Raw genomic sequence first — 21,691 nt, 5'->3', positions numbered from 1 at the left:
CCGCTACATTCCGAAGGCACACCAAATCAGCAAACAACTGAGTGGCTAATTTTGTCATGTTAATTTTACAAAGGAACATACGAAGGAGGATGGACTCGCTGACGCCTCTTTTCCGACTGTAGCACAACTCATACTGTATATAGAGTCAGTTCACTCTTGTCCAGGTAGACGTCTGCCCCCCTCCCAGAGTAGCCATCGTCTAGGAAAAGACAACAGCAGAGACTTCTTAGTGGGTTTGTTCAGCAACCACTACCAACAAGAAATGAGCTCTGGCAAGTAGATAGATGCGTCTACATATGCCTCGAGCAGCAGACTGTAATTGTAGTCCTTGTATGCACACGACTTCACAGGGCGTGTCACGTTGTGCATACATTACCGCACAACAAAACGTTTTTAGTCAATTGACCTAATCTACCTTACACAGGGTGAAATGTGTATAAGTGCTGATGTTTCTGTTGGTGACTGAGGACAGTGTAGTGAACAACATTACATTAGTATTTACATTATTTGCGGACTAATAATTATAGGCATTAGAAGTTGCATGTTCTTAGGTTAGATCGTGTTTCCAAGTGCATGTGGCAAGAACAACACATTAATAGTCAATTTCCCCCGAACAGCAGGTCAGATAATGAAGTGTGGACGACTGGACGCAAAACAGTCACTCTATACTAACAGGCAATATCGACTTAGTGGTGCAATGCGACCATGCAGAAAACATCAGGTGGTAAGGCTTGTGACGTGATTGTGCAAAGACTGTGTAGAGAAAGCAACCAACACACGGGATATATGTATGCACACTTTGTACATATTAAGAAAAAAAAATGGCTCTGAGCACTATGGAACTCAACTGCTGTGGTCATCAGTCCCCTAGAACTTAGAACTACTTAAACCTAACTAACCTAAGGACATCACACACATCCATGCCCGAGGCAGGATTCGAACCTGTGACCGTAGCAGTCGCACGGTTCCGGACTGCGCGCCTAGAACCGCGAGACCACCGCGACCGGCACATATTAAGATACCACATTTAAAAACATCCGCACTTGTAAGCGTAGCTCCCTGTGTGTCTAACGTATCTTTAAGGGACACTTTCTCGGGAAAAGGTCGTGTGAGTACAAGCAACACATTATTTGAACTCCTAGGTATTACTAACGCCGGACGCTCCACTCCTTACCTCGCGTTCCGCAATGAAAGCGACAAGAGAATTCCTGAGAGCCATAAAACAGAGGACCTCTTTATTATCGTCATCATCTGCACATAACAGCGCATATTGAAAAGTGAGTGCTGCATCATGAGAGTTCTCTACAAATATCACATTTCCCGTGGCTGCTCTTATTAAGCTCAATTTTCAGATAGACATATACATACACTCCTGGAAATGGAAAAAAGAACACATTGACACCGGTGTGTCAGACCCACCATACTTGCTCCGGACACTGCGAGAGGGCTGTACAAGCAATGATCACACCAGGAACCGCGGTGTTGGCCGTCGAATGGCGCTAGCTGCGCAGCATTTGTGCACCGCCGCCGTCAGTGTCAGCCAGTTTGCCGTGGCATACGGAGCTCCATCGCAGTCTTTAACACTGGTAGCATACCGCGACAGCGTGGACGTGAACCGTATGTGCAGTTGACGGACTTTGAGCGAGGGCGTGTAGTGGGCATGCGGGAGGCCGGGTGGACGTACCGCCGAATAGCTCAACACGTGGGGCGTGAGGTCTCCACAGTACATCGATGTTGTCACCAGTGGTCGGCGGAAGGTGCACGTGCCCGTCGACCTGGGACCGGACCGCAGCGACGCACGGATATACGCCAAGACCGTAGGATCCTACGCAATGCCGTAGGGGACCGCACCGCCACTTCCCAGCAAATTAGGGACACTGTTGCTCCTGGGGTATCGGCGAGGACCATTCGCAACCGTCTCCATGAAGCTGGGCTACGGTCCCGCACACCGTTAGGCCGTCTTCCGCTCACGCCCCAACATCGTGCAGCCCGCCTCCAGTGGTGTCGCGACAGGCGTGAATGGAGGGACGAATGGAGACGTGTCGTCTTCAGCGATGAGAGTCGCTTCTGCCTTGGTGCCAATGATGGTCGTATGCGTGTTTGGCGTCGTGCAGGTGAGCGCCACAATCAGGACTGCATACGACCGAGGCACACAGGGCCAACACCCGGCATCATGGTGTGGGGAGCGATCTCCAACACTGGCCGTACACCACTGGTGATCGTCGAGGGGACACTGAATAGTGCACGGTACATCCAAACCGTCATCGAACCCATCGTTCTACCATTCCTAGACCGGCAAGGGAACTTGCTGTTCCAACAGGACAATGCACGCCCGCATGTATCCCGTGCCACCCAACGTGCTCTAGAAGGTGTAAGTCAACTACCCTGGCCAGCAAGATCTCCGGATCTGTCCCCCATTGGGCATGTTTGGGACTGGATGAAGCGTCGTCTCACGCGGTCTGCACGTCCAACACGAACGCTGGTCCAACTAAGGCGCCAGGTGGAAATGGCATGGCAAGCCGTTCCACAGGACTACATCCAGCATCTCTACGATCGTCTCCATGGGAGAATAGCAGCCTGCATTGCTGCGAAAGGTGGATATACACTGTGCTAGTGCCGACATTGTGCATGCTCTGTTGCCTGTGTCTATGTGCCTGTGGTTCTGTCAGTGTGATCATGTGATGTATCTGACCCCAGGAATGTGTCAATAAAGTTTCCCCTTCCTGGGACAATGAATTCACGGTGTTCTTATTTCAATTTCCAGGAGTGTATATGGTTGTTACAGTGTAATGTCAACTACAGGCAAACACAACCCCTTTTTTATAAAACGTTGCTGCTCGTACGGAAAAACGAAAAAGTTTCTTACAACACAAAATGTAATCTTGTTTGCAGAGAACAGTGTCTCTCGTAAAATTTTTGTAGCTCATAAAAAGAACAGGGGAGCTTGACGAGACATCGCAAGCAATCTGAGATTTTCATGCTCTTTTCGTTGTTATACTTTTTCATAATCTCCGTCTTGTATATCTCTTTTCTTTTTTCTGTATCCACTGAGTCCAAAATATATCTTTCCTGGCAATTGCATCGTACGTCTGCGAACTGCGCCGTGCTGGTTGTTACTGCAACTTTGGACTGTGGCGTTTTCCGGAACTTGCGTCCTTTCGTCTCTCATTTCTGCTGGCGGGCACTAGAATCTAAACGCGTCTCTCTCAGAATATTAAGTGAGAGTTCGAAAGTTTCAGAATGCATCCACAAGCATGCGATCCAAATGGGGCGACGTTATACCCATTAAATGTCATTCACATCTATTGTATTGTACGTACGAAAGATTTGGGTTTAATGGGTCTTCCACAATGAGGTCATTCCACATGAGCTGGTAAAGGTTATTACTCAACTCATAGTCTTTAGATGATTCTTCTCGTGCGTTTAATGGAATTGTGGATTTCACAGCTGCACAGTATTTGTGGAATGTCTTCTCCCTGATATCTTATCGATTTATCAGACAAGTAGTTACGTCATCTTGAAGCAACATTTCTTCAAGTTTCTTTCTAATCTTCCAGGGAGATGACAAGGTGGTGGATAACAGTGTAGAACACAAACGACCAACTCGAAGGGCGGGAAAGATTTCTCTAAAGTGACATAGTTGGACTGGGCGCTAATTAAGAACTATAGATTAGACGCCAATTAGAACCTCTGCCTGACACAGAAGTGAAACACTCAAAAGGGATGTAGGAAAAGGGACCCCACGGGTTGAGAGGGTATGTGATGTTACTTCAGTAATTAGTCAAATTTACAATGAATTTGGAGCTATGAGCCACACTTCTGCATCACGTTGCATCGTCTCTGACGAGGATGCATGCACTGATTCGGCTGGCCACTATGTCGTAAAACCCGACGGCTTCATCCTGTTCTATTATCTTCTAAGGCAAGTTGACCCACAACTGCTGTGTCTGCTCTCTGATACTTGGGATACTAGTACCGGTACTGATTTGACGTCCGAGCTGTGTCCTCTCGGGGAAGGACCTGGAGATCTCCCTGGCGACGGGAGTATCTCAACATCACACAGATAGTTGATAGAGGCCCGTGCAATGTGTGGACGCGCATTGTCCTGCTGGAAAATAGCATCATGGTACTGTCGCATGAGAGGTAGCACGTGAGGACGCAGTATGTCCATGACGTACCGTTGTGCTGTCAGAGATCCCTCTGTAATTGCCAGCCGTGACCTGAAATCATTCGTGATCGCTCCCCATGCAGGACGCAGGGAATAACTCCACTGCCCCTCTCCAAAACACTAGAAGAAGGGAGCTCCCTCGAGATCCCTGCCATATTCGTCGAAAATGGTCATTGGGGGTAGTGCATAAATGGCATTCACCGCTGAACATACATAATACGACACCATTCATGAGTAGTCCATGTTTGCAATCACTGCACGTTTGTGTTGTAGTATTAACGGCAACGCACCGCATGAGGCGATAATTCCCTGTTCTAACCGCTGCTAGTCTCCGACCAATGGGGATGACGCACATTGTTGCAGTGAGTCCATTACTTGTTCTCGGATTGCAGGCACAGAAGTAAGAGCGTTACCATGTGCTTGGCGCACAGTTCGGCGATTCCCTCATGTGGTGGTCAAACGTGGTCAGTTGGAGTCTTGACGATAAGTATCTCTGCCCTCACGTTCCCACTCAGTCAAGCATAGGGCCATTGTCACATACGAATGCCCAACCAATCCAGCTATCAGACCATTCAATGAGCCGGAAAAATGGAGACCTACACTGAGGCGCTTTCAGATAGTCAGGAGCTTATAACGCTGCCTCAAACGTGTACGTGGCGTCTTGTGTGCTTCACAGTAACCACTCAACATCTAACGCTGTTCATATGATTGCACCCTACCGTGCCTGGCAACAACCACATCAATGCACTCTGGTGGCCATCCTACCTGTGATACAGAATTGTAGCTCTGAACATTTACATAACCGCCGATGATGTGTACGTGTACAAATTTACAGTGACATCAGACCATGCCTTCTGGATGCTTCTGTTCCATTGTCAGGCAGTGCACTGTTCTGCGTAAATTTTTCGGGTGTTGCAAAGGACATGTAGATATCATTAATTAGCAGCATAATTCATTGGCAGCTGTAATATGAAAGACATACCCAATATGTGAGTTTTGGCGGCTGAAATTAATTCTTGACGTATTTGTTGTAAATGGTTCAAAAGTTCAAATGTGTGTGAATTCCTAAGGGACCAAACTGCTGAGGTCATCGATCCCTAGACTTACACATTACTTGAACTAACTTATGGTAAGAACATCACACATACCCATGCGTTAGGGAGGACTCGAACCTCCGGCGGGAGCGGCCGCGCAATCCGTGACATGACGCCTCTAACCGCACAGTCACTCCACGCGGCTTGGAAACGGAAACGAATGATACGCAAACATAATATTTATCCTCACAGTGGTTACATTATCATCAATATCAGAGTAGCTATACAGACTGAGTAACCGAAGGGGGCTTGACTATAGCGTATGGGGTTCGAAAATATATTATACGAAAATTACAGTATTCATCTTACCGTTGGCGGGGTGTGCCATGTTGAGTTGGCGAGGGCTTAGACTGTATATATCGCAGCAGATTGTCTCTCTCAAATCAGTATTGTACATGCGACAAAAGTCGTCAATGAATGCGAGATGGAATCCTTACATTGATAACTTGCTTACTTTTCGAATCAGCTGTGTCCTGAATAGCTGAACATCGTATTTTCAGAACAAATCATAGTGAAATATCTGTTTCAAATATACACTGACGGAAAAAATCATAAAAGCAAAAAAATGATTAATGTAGAGTAATTAAATTTTGGGAATACATTTTCTTTGGTAACATATTTAGGTGATTAGCACTACTAGGTCGCAGGTGAATGTAAGTGCGAGATAAGCCATTGCAAATGTGAATTTCCGGTACATAAATAAGCAGTGTAGCTGCCTGAATGTTGAATGCGAGCACAAAAATCTGCATGTATTGTATTGTAAAGAAGTCAGATGTAAGATTATGGGATGGAGTTCCATGCCTGTTGCACGTGATCAGTCAATACAGAAACAGTTAATGCTGGCTGTGGATGACACTGGAGTTGTGGTCCGATAATGTCCCATATGTGCTCAACTAGAGATGGTGATCTAGCAGCCCAAGGCAACATGTCGAAACTCTATAAGGCATGTTTGGTTACAACAGTGTTATGTGGGGGAGCGTTATCCTGTTGGAGAACACCCCCTGGAACGCTGTTCATGAATGGCAGCACGACGTGTCGAACCACCAGACAGACGTACAAGTTTGCAGTGCAGTTGCGTGGGATAAGGACGACAGTGCTCCTGCTGTCATACGAAATTGCACCGCTGACCATAACTGCAGGCGTAGGTCGAAAGTGCCTAGCACATAGAGAGGTTTGTTTTCAGACCCTCAACTGGCCTTCTAACCAATGTAAGGCCATCACTGCCACCGAAGTAGAACCCTGCCCTCCGATTAGTTCTCGCATGACACCACTGAATTCGAAAGTGGCGGTCATTTTGGGTTGTGTCTAGCTTGAGCTGTCGTTGAAGCAACCGATTTGTATCACTTCTGAAATACCTGGGCTATCAGGACAGAGTGGATTAGGTTGTGGAAGGGGGCCAAAATGAGTTCCTGTCAGTTGCACTCAACATACAAACTTTATTTATCAACACACAATATTACAACAAGGACGCAAAATACTCAAAACTATAATCGAACTTCATTGATTAACTTTAGATCGGCTGAAGGCTACATTCAAAATCCAAGACTCAATACTTAACAAAATTAAAATACAAGGTTCTTCTGAAGGTTCACCGAAGAATATTTTCTAAATCTTTAATCGGCTGAAGGCCTTGGCAATTTAATTTTAATGAAACTAGGCTGGAGGTCGCATATTAAGCAATAAGAGGGGTTTCAATCAAAAAGCAGAAGTCTTATCTTAAAACATTTCATGCAAATTGAGCTGAAGACCCATTCTAAAATATAACTGTCTTATGCCTTAAGGGCAAGAGAAGAAGATTAGTTTAAGAGATATTAAAACTTGGCTGAAGGCCGCTCACCAACAAATAATTTAACGGCTTAAGCCCTAGAAGAAGAGTTTCAATTTTAAAGGGCAGAAAGCCGTATCTTAAAACATTTCATATAAAATAATGAATAACAATCTCATGCCTTAAGGACAAGACAAGAACATTAATTTATTAAGAGATATTGATACTCGGCTGAAAGCCAAATAAATAAAATTCATATAAAATAATGAATAACAGTCTCATGTCTTAAGGACAAGACAAGAACATTAATATATTAAAAGATATTGATACTTGGCTGAAAGCCAGATAACTAAAATCCAACCGGAAATTACTACATAACACACAAGGAATGACTCTCTGAAGTTTCCAAGGGTCGGCCTGGGATTGTAACACTAACGTCCGTTTAGGTGAGACAGGCAGCCTATTAAATGGTTCAAATGGCTCTGAGCACTATGGGATTTAACTGCTGAGGTCATCAGTCCCCTAGAACTTAGAACTACTTAAACCTAACTAACATAAGAACATCACACACATCCATGCCAGAGGCAGGATCGAACCTGCTACCATAGCGGTCGCGCGGTTCCAGACTGTAGCGCCTAGAACCGCTCGTCCACTCAGGCCGGCCAGGCAGCCTATCCAACGACATCTTAATCTGGAGGCAACCCAACCGACAGACAACCGACTGACCTATCAAACAGATCAGTTCCACTCCACGCAACCAGCAAAACGACCACAAGATTTCAACACACGACACACAGAATATTGGCGCCCACAACGACCAACGACACCTCAGCTGTCGAACTACACGCCGTGCTAGACAGCAACATCATGATGAGGAAAATACACTGCCTGAAATTACGTCAACGGCCAGGGCAGGTAACCGGAATTTCAACGGCCACAAGGCAGAGGATACCGCTGGTGAACTTCCATAAAAGGGAATAAATTAAGTTAAATTTCACAGGAAGACGGCTGGAATCTTAACCGACTTAAATACACACACGTTGTTGATCACGGGAATGTCCCAAAAGCGACAACCAGGATCAAACGAAGAATTGTAAACAGTTGAGGCTCGATAGTAAGTTGAGGACTCAACTTACATGTTCAAGACCGGTGGGCGACGAACTCCGTAGCACTCGCAAGCAGCACCTCACACTCCAACCGCGCATGCACGCCGCCAGCGGCTCCAGCCTGACTCCGCGCGATGGGTGCTTGCTTTCTGCTCCACGCCAACCAACTGACGGGAATGCTGGTCTGTCCGCGACTGCTGCTTCGTCGCGACTGCAGTGCTGGTGCATCTCCCACTCACTGACTACCCGACACACGACGACCCGGAAATGCTGTTGGTCGCTCCAGAGATGGTACGAAAGTGCGCTTATCGATACATGCTGCTACTGCCACTCACGAGTAAGTGATGCAGGAAGTTAGTGACACGAGTAAATTGAATAAGAAAACGAGGCGGCACTACCGTAATAGCAGATGACAAACAATTATTGGGATGAACAAGAGCCATGCAAAGCTCAAATTCGTTATGTCATTTCGGTGCCAACTTCTGCCCAAATTGCTGCTGCAGATGCAGTACGATACGCCGGAGCCATAATCCAAACACGATGGTCTTCCTTCCCTCTCGGTGGCCACCCAGAGCCCGGTCTGTTGGTGCAAGTACTTTCTCATGACCACGGCTGCCACGAATTATGTACAGTGGCTACATTCCTGCCAAGACATTCTGCAATATTTCAGAAGGAACACGCAGCTTCTCGCAGCGCTAATACACGACCTCGTTCAAACTGAGGTGTCCTTGCCACCTTAAAGGAGTTCTCGCCACGACCATTTTCCAAGGTTACTAACACTCACGGCCATTACAGCGTTTATTCAAAGCAAAACAGATTTGTATCCTCATAGTGGCCTTACTAGTGCCACTGTTATGTAACTGGCGCGAAATCTGTATATACACCTTTCAGATATATAAACACGCCTACCAGCTTTCGTTTATGTCGTACAACTGTTTCTTCGTGATATGACTTTTTCTGTCAGTGCATGTTGGATTCTATAAAATCTCTCCAAGCTCTCTCGTAGCGAATGAGGAACTGTTGAAAGTCGCGAGCTCTATCTTCTTATCTCGTGTTTTCTACTGAAAATCTCGTGCTTGTATTCTTGTTAACTTTACTATTACAGAGTTCGCCAAAACTTTATTTATTTTTTGGTCCTGTGCGCAACAAATAACTTACTTGGTCTTTCTGCTGCCACTGCTTGATCTGCGGCATTCCATTATTTAACAAAAACATAAAAAAACCTATTATTCATGCTGAGTGCCATGCATGTTCTGTATGGCGGCTCCTGCTGTTGCTGCGGCTGCTGCTGCTTACTACAACTACATCTAATTGAAGAGAAAGGGTTTGGTAAAATCTAAACTCGATAAATGATAACCCAAACAAAATACTATATTCTGAAAGCGATTCTTTCTCATTCAATTAACAAAACGCTAGAAGCTCTTTGAACAATCGCTTCGTTTGTAAATCTTCCTCCAGTGGCATTAAAGCAATATTACAAATTAATCAAACTCTTGAGACAGACTGAAATACTTCTCAGTTGAATACATAGTGAAACAATTCCCTGACAATTACAAAAGAAATCAGTGACAAAAATCAATACTTAATCTAACAATGGTTTCCCCCTAAGAATTCAATTCCTATCATTACCAAATTACCGTCTGCTGCTACGCACATACACAAACCCTTTTCTTTAAATTAATAAGCGCGCTGTAAATATCAACTAAATGCCAAATCCTGTGTCGCTGGTGGCGGACACGGCAGTACGGCAGCTCGGCGACGACCCCTCGCCCAACACACGTGCGCACCACAGCAGGCGGGCTCCTACAATGGCTTCAAAACTGCCACTAGTTAATCCGTGCGCTGCGAGGCGCGACAACAATATCTTAGATTCCAGAGCTTGTGTATGCTTTACATCCTAAGAGAGTATTGCCAACTCTCATAACCCCAAACCTCATTTTTGAAAATTTTGCGGGGTGATTCTTGCCTAACATATTGGCAAGGAACAAACAGTAAATTTTTTTTTACAAAACGACGAAAAAATTAGGCAAAGAGGAAAAATGTTACAATTTATATGCAGTGACTAAAAGTATTTCTTGCCTAGCATCCAAGTAAAATTTTTTTACGAAAGGACGAAAATTTTCTTGCGTGGCATATAGGCAAGAGAAAAATGTTAAAATTTTATATAAAATGGCAGAAATGTTGCCTGCCTAATTGATTGGAAAGGAGAAAACATGGCTCATTTTACAAAAATAATATGAAAATGTTGCTAGCATAGTATGTATGTAATAAGAAAACATCAAAGGAAATATAACAAGTTTCTTACATAAGTAGATAAAAAAGATCATATAAGTTTTAACAGATATCTAACAGTAACTACTTAAGCATGGAATAGTCTTCAATAAGCTAATATAACCTAATAACCAGTAAAAAATAATATTTTATTTTCTGCATTTGGGCACTTACGTTTCCAATACATTAATCAGTAGTGGTCTGACTGCATGATACTGTATGTTTTTATGCTCGCAGTTCCCTCTGGTCAAAAGAAACCAGTTGTACATGTTTTAAGTGCAGTAGAATCAGGGACTTCATACACACTGACTACCACACTAATATTCCAACATCACTTAATTTACGGTGTAGGCAGACTCGGGGACTTCATACCCACTGACAACCACACTTGAAGTCAAATTTTCCTCTGGTGACACAGTTTGACAACGTAGGCAGACTCAGGGACCTTGTGTCCACTTACAACCATACGTAACGTCCATTCTCCCAGGATGACACAGTTTGACAGTGTTGGCAGACTCAGGGACCTCGTGTCCACTGACAACCACACATCACTGCGTTATTGCATAAGTACCTCCTCAAACGTATGTAGTACAAGTCTCGGTCGAGTATTTCTGTATACCGAAAACGTCATATTTCATAGAAAATAGATTCTCCCTTTAAAATACGATATCTCTAACCTAATTACAGAAATGAAGCAAGGAATAATATTATATCATATAAACAGGCATGTGAGCTCTGAGCTCATTTAAATGTTTTCTTTAACTCTATTGCCGTAGCAATTACAGATTTGTGGCATATATCTCAAGTAATCAATAATAGGAGGCTCACCACATGGTGTCATAATCAATTTTCTTTAAATTTCTCGCCACAGCAATCACCGATTTGTGGCATGTATTTTTCAATTCAGTCATAATATGAGGCTCACCACATGGTTGCAAGTTAATTTTCTTACGATTAGTTTGGCCCATAACAGTGGCAAAGTTTTGAATGTGACCACGAATCATTACAAGTGTGGCACCACACAAAAAAATATCATTTTAATTTCAAGGCATAAATCCTGTGCCGTCGAACTCTAATTACCTACTATTTTTACATTACTAGTGATGCTGAAAAAGAATGTTACAATATTTTTTACAGTAATTGTTAAGTACATTTTGGTTATAAAATATTTAAATAATCCTACAAATAGAGAAGTAATTCCATAGTGATGCTATTATATATAATAAAAGTTACAGAATCATTTGGAAAAAGTCTAGCCAACAGCTCGCCAAATCAGTTCATGAATATGTACAAAATTTAGTGAATAATTACGTGACTTTGCGTCAGAATTTTTACACTCTAATTACTAAGTTATACCAAATTTATAATTATTAGTCTGTAATGACTGTCAATATTTCTGATGTCAAACGTCAGTGTCTGTGGTATAGCGTCTCAATCGTTTTTATATGGAGTCCTCATTGTCTCTGTTTGGAGGACTCCCTAGTCTTTGTATGAATCTGTGTGGCCATACCTTGGACGGTCACAAAGAACAAGAATAAGAAACAACCTACAAAGTACATAATAAAAAAATTATTTACAAAATACAACACACAAAACCCCTTCATCTGTCCAGTAGAAACTGAAAGAAATTGTTTATTCATCAAGGTGACAAGAAATAAATTAATGACATGAAAAGAGAAAAATCATCACTTCCAGTTAACCTCGTGCTGGAATCGGCATTGCATCACGAAATGACAAGCACGAAACAGAAAAAACAGAAGGTAAATATTAAATTGACTTATTTTACACTACTATTTACACATTCATAAAATATGGCAGATACTCTCGCCTCTTGGCGTAAGAGTCATTTCGCTCTGGAAAGAGAAAAGAAACCGTTTAATGCACGACATAATTATCTAGGTCATAGCTCGGTGTTTTGGTCACGGCCGACTGTTTCTGGAACGTCTTTCATCTCGCTAACCTTAACGGTAAGCGTGCTACGCTCCGATATGAAAATATCGTCTACTACACAAAATTACGTCACGTTAAGTGCTTTCGTTTCTGCCATGGAGAAATCTTCCGTTGCGATTATGTTTCCTGTCAGAAACGCAATAAAGTTAGCCTTAACAACACTATCATTCTTACCATTCCACAATTTCACAGAGCAAAAAAAAAGAAACAAAAATACTTGGCACTCATTCATCACATAATTCAACACTTTGCTGTGTATTTGTATCAGAACCTCTTTCGTGACTCATAGCCACGTCTTAACTTAACTGTGACTTACATTTTAAGTAAGTGTGTACTCTAACCTAACATTACTGTGACTTAAATTTTACGCAAATGTGTATAAGCTACACTCCTGGAAATTGAAATAAGAACACCGTGAATTCATTGTCCCAGGAAGGGGAAACTTTATTGACACATTCCTGGGGTCAGATACATCACATGATCACACTGACAGAACCACAGGCACATAGACACAGGCAACAGAGCATGCACAATGTCGGCACTAGTACAGTGTATATCCACCTTTCGCAGCAATGCAGGCTGCTATTCTCCAATGGAGACGATCGTAGAGATGCTGGATGTAGTCCTGTGGAACGGCTTGCCATGCCATTTCCACCTGGCGCCTCAGTTGGACCAGCGTTCGTGCTGGACGTGCAGACCGCGTGAGACGACGCTTCATCCAGTCCCAAACATGCTCAATGGGGGACAGATCCGGAGATCTTGCTGGCCAGGGTAGTTGACTTACACCTTCTAGAGCACGTTGGGTGGCACGGGATACATGCGGACGTGCATTGTCCTGTTGGAACAGCAAGTTCCCTTGCCGGTCAAGGAATGGTAGAACGATGGGTTCGATGACGGTTTGGATGTACCGTGCACTATTCAGTGTCCCCTCGACGATCACCAGTGGTGTACGGCCAGTGTAGGAGATCGCTCCCCACACCATGATGCCGGGTGTTGGCCCTGTGTGCCTCGGTCGTATGCAGTCCTGATTGTGGCGCTCACCTGCACGGCGCCAAACACGCATACGACCATCATTGGCACCAAGGCAGAAGCGACTCTCATCGCTGAAGACGACACGTCTCCATTCGTCCCTCCATTCACGCCTGTCGCGACACCACTGGAGGCGGGCTGCACGATGTTGGGGCGTGAGCGGAAGACGGCCTAACGGTGTGCGGGACCGTAGCCCAGCTTCATGGAGACGGTTGCGAATGGTCCTCGCCGACACCCCAGGAGCAACAGTGTCCCTAATTTGCTGGGAAGTGGCGGTGCGGTCCCCTACGGCACTGCGTAGGATCCTACGGTCTTGGCGTGCATCCGTGCGTCGCTGCGGTCCGGTCCCAGGTCGACGGGCACGTGCACCTTCCGCCGACCACTGGCGACAACATCTATGTACTGTGGAGACCTCACGCCCCACGTGTTGAGCAATTCGGCGGTACGTCCACCCGGCCTCCCGCATGCCCACTATACGCCCTCGCTCAAAGTCCGTCAACTGCACATACGGTTCACGTCCACGCTGTCGCGGCATGCTACCAGTGTTAAAGACTGCGATGGAGCTCCGTATGCCACGGCAAACTGGCTGACACTGACGGCGGCGGTGCACAAATGCTGCGCAGCTAGCGCCATTCGACAGCCAACACTGCGGTTCCTAGTGTGTCCGCTGTGCCGTGCGTGTGATCATTGCTTGTACAGCCCTCTCGCAGTGTCCGGAGCAAGTATGGTGGGTCTGACACACCGGTGTCAATGTGTTCTTTTTTCCATTTCCAAGAGTGTATATCTTCCTTCATAGAATACCGTTGTGGGTTTCTTCGTTTAGAAGTGTATCTATCTTACCTTCTCTTGTTCTATAAATGTCTGCAAAGTGCTCCTTCATTGTGTCACACTAATCATGAGTGGTCCATAAATCCTAATACGCCTTACCTGACAAACTAATAAATACGAAAAATCCACATAAATCATCACTTTTCAAACTACCTCATAAATCAGAACAAGTGTCAGTTCGAAGGTTTCCTAATTATATTATTACTCATCATATACCTTCTCAATTCAGAGCCACTTATACACTATATTTTACCGGAAGATAATGTCAACAGTTTCTGTTATTTCATGTTATTTCTTCCTAAAAACGTACATAGTTATTTCTTGAATTTTCCTTCAAATAAGTCTCGAAAATTTCATTCTTTCAGTGAACAATCCCAAGATGTCAACAGCTGGTATAATCCTCTTGTGAGAAATGTCCTTTGCAAAGTCCTCATTCTCTCAAACAATACAAATCATTCATAATCATTCATTCTCGGTATTTCACACAGGATAGATTGATAGTAAAATATTAATAGATAAACAGGTTAGTCAAAGATTATGAACAGTACTGAAAACTAAAATCGGAAGAATATACTGTAACGGCTGGGGCACCTATGCTTGCCAAACATATATTTACTAAAGATCAGCCCCCTTTGGGCCATATTCCTTGAAATTTTTAATGTGTGATAAGTGATGAAGACCTCGCGATTTGTGTGTTCGTATTGTCTCAAGTTCCACAGCGTTTGTGTCTGCAATGCGTCGTATACGGAAGGGTCCTTCATGCACCAAGAAAAACTTCCTACTCAAATATTTTCCCTTATGAGATAGTCGATGTGATCCAAGCAATACTTTTTGACATACCTGTAAATTCTTGACGTTGATTCGTGGATTATGCAGCTTCTTTTTTCTGTCTGCAGCTTTCTTGATGTTCTGTAATGCTATACTTACCACTTCATGGTAGCCGGCCGCGGTGGTCTAGCAGTTCTGGCGCTGCACTCCGGAACCGCGGGACTGCTACGGTCGCAGGTTCGAATCCTGCCTCGGGCATGGGTGTGTGTGATGTCCTTAGGTTAGTTAGGTTTAAGTAGTTCTAAGTTCTAGGGGACTTACGGCCTAAGATGTTGAGTCCCATAGTGCTCAGAGCCATTTGAACGACTTCATGGTGTTTTTGCAATAGTTCATCTAGAGTCTGTGGTCTATCGGTTTCAGGTTGGATTACTGTGTTAATTTGTCTGGAATCAAGAACCAGTCTAATGGAATTATCCCTTTTCTTAACCACGTGTAATGGGCTGTTATATGAACTCACAGCAGGTTCGATGATTCCCTGCTCTAACATGGATTGTATCTCCTGTTTGACTTTGTCTCTGTATGTCAATGGGATGGTGTATGGTGGTACAAAAAATGTATTATGTTCCTTGACCTTGAATTCATATAGAAAGTTACGTATTGTTCCTGTCTTTTGAGAAAAAACTTCACAATTTGTTTGTAATATTTCAAATAACTCATCAGTGCCTGCATTAGGATCTACTTCGTCTCGGGAAACTTTCCATTTAATTAAGTTACGTATTGTTCGTGTCTTTTGAGAAAAAACTTCACAATTTGTTTGTAATATTTCAAATAACTCATCAGTGCCTGCATTAGGATCTACTTCGTCTCGGAAAACTTTCCTTTTAATTAATTGTTCTGTACTAATGGGTTGTTCTGTTTCACAGTAAAACGTATTGATGTTATCTGTACAACTATTAGACAAATTCATTGATTGTTGTGCCTCAAGCGGAAAGGGAAAATGCAGATAAGTCACTTCCTAATCCTTCTTTGTTAACCATCCTTGAAATTTAAGCCTAACTAGCATTTGATTTACTCGTAACATGAGTTCAGCATTACAAAAGTTTAACATTGCCTTATATTCACGTAGGAATTCCACACCCAAAATCATTTCTGTTGATAAAAGAGGGACTACTAAGAAATTTGCAGAAAACTCGTGTCCTTGACACCTGAAAACTAAAGAAGTCTGATTGCGTACGTCTACACTCTTTCCTTGAATGACTCCCTTTAATTTGGTTTTTAATAATGGTAAGGTTGGATAAACAGATGCCTGTTCACACTTCTTAAACATTTTCTCGCTAATTACATTCACAGGGCTGCCAGAATCAAGTACAGCTGAAAGTAGAATATTTCCTACTGAGATTTTTATAATTGGATGATTATACATTATTTCGCTGTTGTCATTTTGTTGTAATAATGTGTCCTCCAGTCCAACGAAGTTAACACAATTTGTGTGTCGGCTTTCCGCCGCTACAAACGGTTCGTTTGTAGTCCTTGTTGCTAGGAATTGTTGTGCAAGCTCGTGTTGCCGCGAATTATTGCTTGGGTTGTGTGGTCTGATTTCTACATTGTCGTCACGCTCTAAATTGGAATTTCTGTGATCCTGCCAATTTTGATGTGTCCCCTCATAATAATTGTTTTGGTTCTCATAATTGTTAAGACCATAATTATCACGTGGGCTCGATGCTCTGTATTCTGCATGAGCACCGCGTTCCGAATTGTAATTTGCGTGTCCGCGCCAATTTCGGTTGTCTCTACCGCGACCATTCCTTCTAAAATAATTTACATTTCCATAACGCCTTTGCTCTCGCGGTCCGCGATCTCTATTACTGTACAGAAAGTTCCTATGATTATAAAAATCATTTCTCTGGCGTCTATGATCTGTGTTATACGGTTGATGCCGCATATCGCGACTATCTTCTTCCGCCCTGTACGCGAGAGATTCGTCCGAGTTCCATACGCGTTTACGGGTACGCCGCGGATTATTATTTTCCCAATACTGATTACTATTATCTCTTTGTGTGTTTTCATAGTTGTCAAATTCTATTTCTTGCAAAAGAGCTTGGAATGCCTCCAAGTCATCTTAGCACCTACCTGCCAAAATTATGTGGCGTAATCTGATCGGCAGTTTTGTCAAACAGATACGAATTAATTCCAACTGACTGTACGGATTCGTTAAATATCTGTTCATGCGCATCATGTTTTCAAAATATTGCACTGGAGTTGAAAATTTCGACTGCTCATAACTTTGCATCATAATGATGTAATGTTTTACACGATCTTGTGTAGTCTCTGACCAGTAAGCAGATAACCTGCTACTCAGTTCCGTCACTTTCATAGATAATTCATCTACCTGTTTAGCTACTGTCGTTAATTGAGTTTCTATCTTTGAAACTTCATTGGTGGTCTGTAATTGCAGTGACTTAACATTTTTTGCTAATTCCTCTACTTGCAGTTCTTGTTGTGACGTCTGTCGTTTCACTTCAACAATATCAACATTTTGTACAAGAGTATCTGATTTGAATTCTTCACGTAGCTGACTTTTCAAGTGACGGGTCATTTCTTCAAATTTACTATTTAAATTGACATTCACCTCACCCTGAAACAATGTGAGATTCTCGTTAATTTCGTTATGAAGCGATTTGAAATTCTTTGCATTATTGTCATTAAATTCAATGAGTTTACTCTTAACTTCAGTGAGTTTACTCTCCTGTGTGTCATTAAATTCAGTGAGTTTACTCTCCTGTCTGTCATTAAATTCAGTGATTTTACTCAGTAATAACTATAAATCATCATTACTGGGGGCAGGGAGTACAACATTACTCTTCTCTGTTAAAGCAGAAGCAGTACCTGCATTTCCACTAACAGAAGGAAAGGCAAAATTACTCCACTCTATCAGAGTGGCAACCAGACCTGAATTTGCACCGAAAGTGGGGAAAACAAAATTACTCTGCACTTTTGAGGCGGAAGCAACGCTGGAATTTCTCATAATGCGTTCTGTTTGCGTCACTGTATTGTCATGTCCTAAGTTGCGTGTAGCACACAGTTGTTCATCAAGCATTGTTGGGAAATGATCGCCTACATTCCGATTCTCCGCAGTATTGTTAGAAAATTCCCGGATCTCAATATTCTCAAAAGAATTTTCTACTCTCTGCTCCGAATTTTCGGAAACTGGGTTTGAGACCGCTCCTACATTCATGTTCGCAACCATATCTATGTTCACATTTGAAGTAGCATCTGCTATATTTTCCATTTTCTTGTGTGCACGCGTCCTCATTGTCGCAATACGAACGAAAACATGTCACTGAAATACACCGCTATCCTAAAAATTCCACTGTTCAATTAACTATTACACGATGCACCAACAAATTCAAAGAGAAAACTGCTGAAACAAAATTACGCGCTGCAAATTATAAGAATAATATCAACTAAATACCAAATCCTGTGTCGCTGCTGGCGGACACGGCAGTACAGCAGCTAGGCGACGACCCCTCGCCCAACACACGTGCGCACCACAGCAGGCGGGCTCCTACACTGGCTTCAAAACTGCCACTAGTTAATCCGTGCGCTGCGAGGCGCGACAACAATATCTTAGATTCCAGAGCTTGTGTATGCGCGCTGTAGCCAACCTTTACATCCTAAGAGAGTATTTCCAACTCTCACTGTATTTCCGTGAGTAGAGAATGACTCCTTATTATCGTTGATTTGTAGATGGTCTTACAACATACAATATTGGCTTCGTCCATGCATATTACCACAGTAGTTTAGCAAACTCTAGTGAGAGAAAATGAAAGTTGCTGTGCTTCTCTTCTCCGCTGACTTGATCTGTCTCCAAGTTATGGGTTCTTTTACTAATTTTAACCATTAGTCGTCTGCTGTGAGCCACCTCATTTCTTTCTTCCTTAGGCTTTAAGCTGTACATTGCCATCGCTTGTATTCGGGGGGCCGACTGTGCATATTATTGTCTTTCTGCCTTGATCTATATTTATTGTGACATCGCTAAAGTGACGAATGCAAACACTGGGATGTTTCCTTTGATAAGGACATGACTGATGCCCCTTTCTGTCCTTCCCCAGGTCGTGATGCCAAAAGAACTTTGAACCCTGAACTTCCTTTTATCGTAGTCGCTACCTGATATCTTAGTGGCAACCCTACACCGTCAATATGTAGCGTAATGTCTGTCTCTTTACTGTTAGAGAATTCTGCCTGTTCGTCTGCAGTTCGTCTGAAGCTTAATATGATTAAGCCGTCAGTTCATTAGACTGTTTTTCGATAGCAGATACAAGAGGTCGGACTGACGTTAGTTTGATAGAAGCGAAGTTGTCATTATGTGTCAAGGATTTGCCAGAACTGGTGGCTTTTTTCGCTGCCATCTCAGTAATCTTAGGGAAGTGTAACACTCTGAGGGGTATTGAGGGGTATTGTCTATCAACTAATGTTCTCTCAGTCAATCATTTATAAAGATGTGGGGATACATTTTACTCGTCAGTCGCTCCTTCAAAGAGTTTCAAATGTCTGAAGCGTAGTCAGATCAGTCACACCGTCTAGGGAAACTGTTGCCTCGTGGAAATTCATTCTCAGATATAATATCAGCTGAAGTTTCCCAGATGATCATTCCAATTTGCTTCCACTGTATCAGTGTCATTAAAAGACGGTGCAGGTTTGAGTATAAGACAAAATATACAGTAAAAAGTTTATTAAAAAACTAGCAATTGACGTTTCGTATTCTGTAGAGCTAAGGCAGTAGTCGACCTGTCTCTCATTCGAAATGACAATTGGGAAGGTAACTTAACAGTGGTTGTGCTGCAACTACAATCGTTGAACAAAAAATACTGCATGAGAATGAAAAAGTTAATTCCCAATTATTGTGGTCATTCAGTGGTTCTACATCTACATCTACATTCATACTCCGCAAGCCACCCAACGGTGTGTGGCGGAGGGCACTTTACGTGTCACTGTCATTACCTCCCTTTCCTGTTCAAGTCGCGTATGGTTCGCGGGAAGAACGACTGTCTGAAAGCCTCCGTGCGCGCTCTAATCTCTCTAATTTTACATTCGTGATCTCCTCGGGAGGTATAAGTAGGGGGAAGCAATATACTCGATACCTCATCCAGAAACGCACCCTCTCGAAACCTGGCGAGCAAGCTACACCGCGATGCAGAGCGCCTCTCTTCCAGAGTCTGCCACTTGAGTTTGCTAAACATCTCCGTAACGCTATCACGGTTACCAAATAACCCTGTGACGAAACGCGCCGCTCTTCTTTGGATCTTCTCTATCTCCTCCGTCAACCCGATCTGGTACGGATCCCACACTGATGAGCAATACTCAAGTATAGGTCGAACGAGTGTTTTGTAAGCCACCTCCTTTGTTGATGGACTACATTTTCTAAGCACTCTCCCAATGAATCTCAACCTGGCACCCGCCTTACCAACAATTAATTTTATATGATCATTCCACTTCAAATCGTTCCGCACGCATACTCCCAGATATTTTACAGAAGTAACTGCTACCAGTGTTTGTTCCGCTATCATATAATCATACAATAAAGGATCCTTCTTTCTATGTATTCGCAATACATTACATTTGTCTATGTTAAGGGACAGTTGCCACTCCCTGCACCAAGTGCCTATCCGCTGCAGATCTTCCTGCATTTCGCTACAATTTTCTAATGCTGCAACTTCTCTGTATACTACAGCATCATCCGCGAAAAGCCGCATGGAACTTCCGACACTATCTACTAGGTCATTTACATATATTGTGAAAAGCAATGGTCCCATAACACTCCCCTGTGGCACGCCAGAGGTTATTTTAACGTCTGTAGATGTCTCTCCATTGATAACAACATGCTGTGTTCTGTTTGCTAAAAACTCTTCAATCCAGCCACACAGCTAGTCTGATATTCCGTAGGCTCTTACTTTGTTTATCAGGCGACAGTGCGGAACTGTATCGAACGCCTTCCGGAAGTCAAGAAAAATAGCATCTACCTGGGAGCCTGTATCTAATATTTTCTGGGTCTCATGAACAAATAAAGCGAGTTGGGTCTCACGCGATCGCTGTTTCCAGAATCCATGTTGATTCCTACATAGTAGATTCTGGGTTTCCAAAAACACCATGATACTCGAGCAAAAAACATGTTCTAAAATTCTACAACAGATCGACGTCATAGATATAGGTCTATAGTTTTGCGCATCTGCTCGACGACCCTTCTTGAAGACTGGGACTACCTGTGCTCTTTTCCAATCATTTGGAACCCTCCGTTCCTCTAGAGACTTGCGGTACACGGCTGTTAGAAGGGGGGCAAGTTCTTTCACGTACTCTGTGTAGAATCGAATTGGTATCCCGTCAGGTCCAGTGGACTTTCCTCTGTTGAGTGATTTCAGTTGCTTTTCTATTCCTTGGACACTTATTTCGATGTCAGCCATTTTTTCGTTTGTGCGAGGATTTAGAGAAGGAACTGCAGTGCGGTCTTCCTCTGTGAAACAGCTTTGGAAAAAGGTGTTTAGTATTTCAGCTTTACGCGTGTCGTCCTCTGTTTCAATGCCATCATCATCCCGGAGTGTCTGGATATGCTGTTTCGAGCCACTTACTGATTTAACGTAAGACCAGAACTTCCTAGGATTTTCTGTCAAGTCGGTACATAGAATTTTACTTTCGAATTCACTGAACGCTTCTCGCA

The sequence above is a fragment of the Schistocerca nitens genome, chromosome 9 (assembly GCF_023898315.1).
Source record: "Schistocerca nitens isolate TAMUIC-IGC-003100 chromosome 9, iqSchNite1.1, whole genome shotgun sequence".
NCBI lineage: Eukaryota > Metazoa > Arthropoda > Insecta > Orthoptera > Acrididae > Schistocerca > Schistocerca nitens.
Note: the sequence above shows the minus strand (reverse complement) of the source record.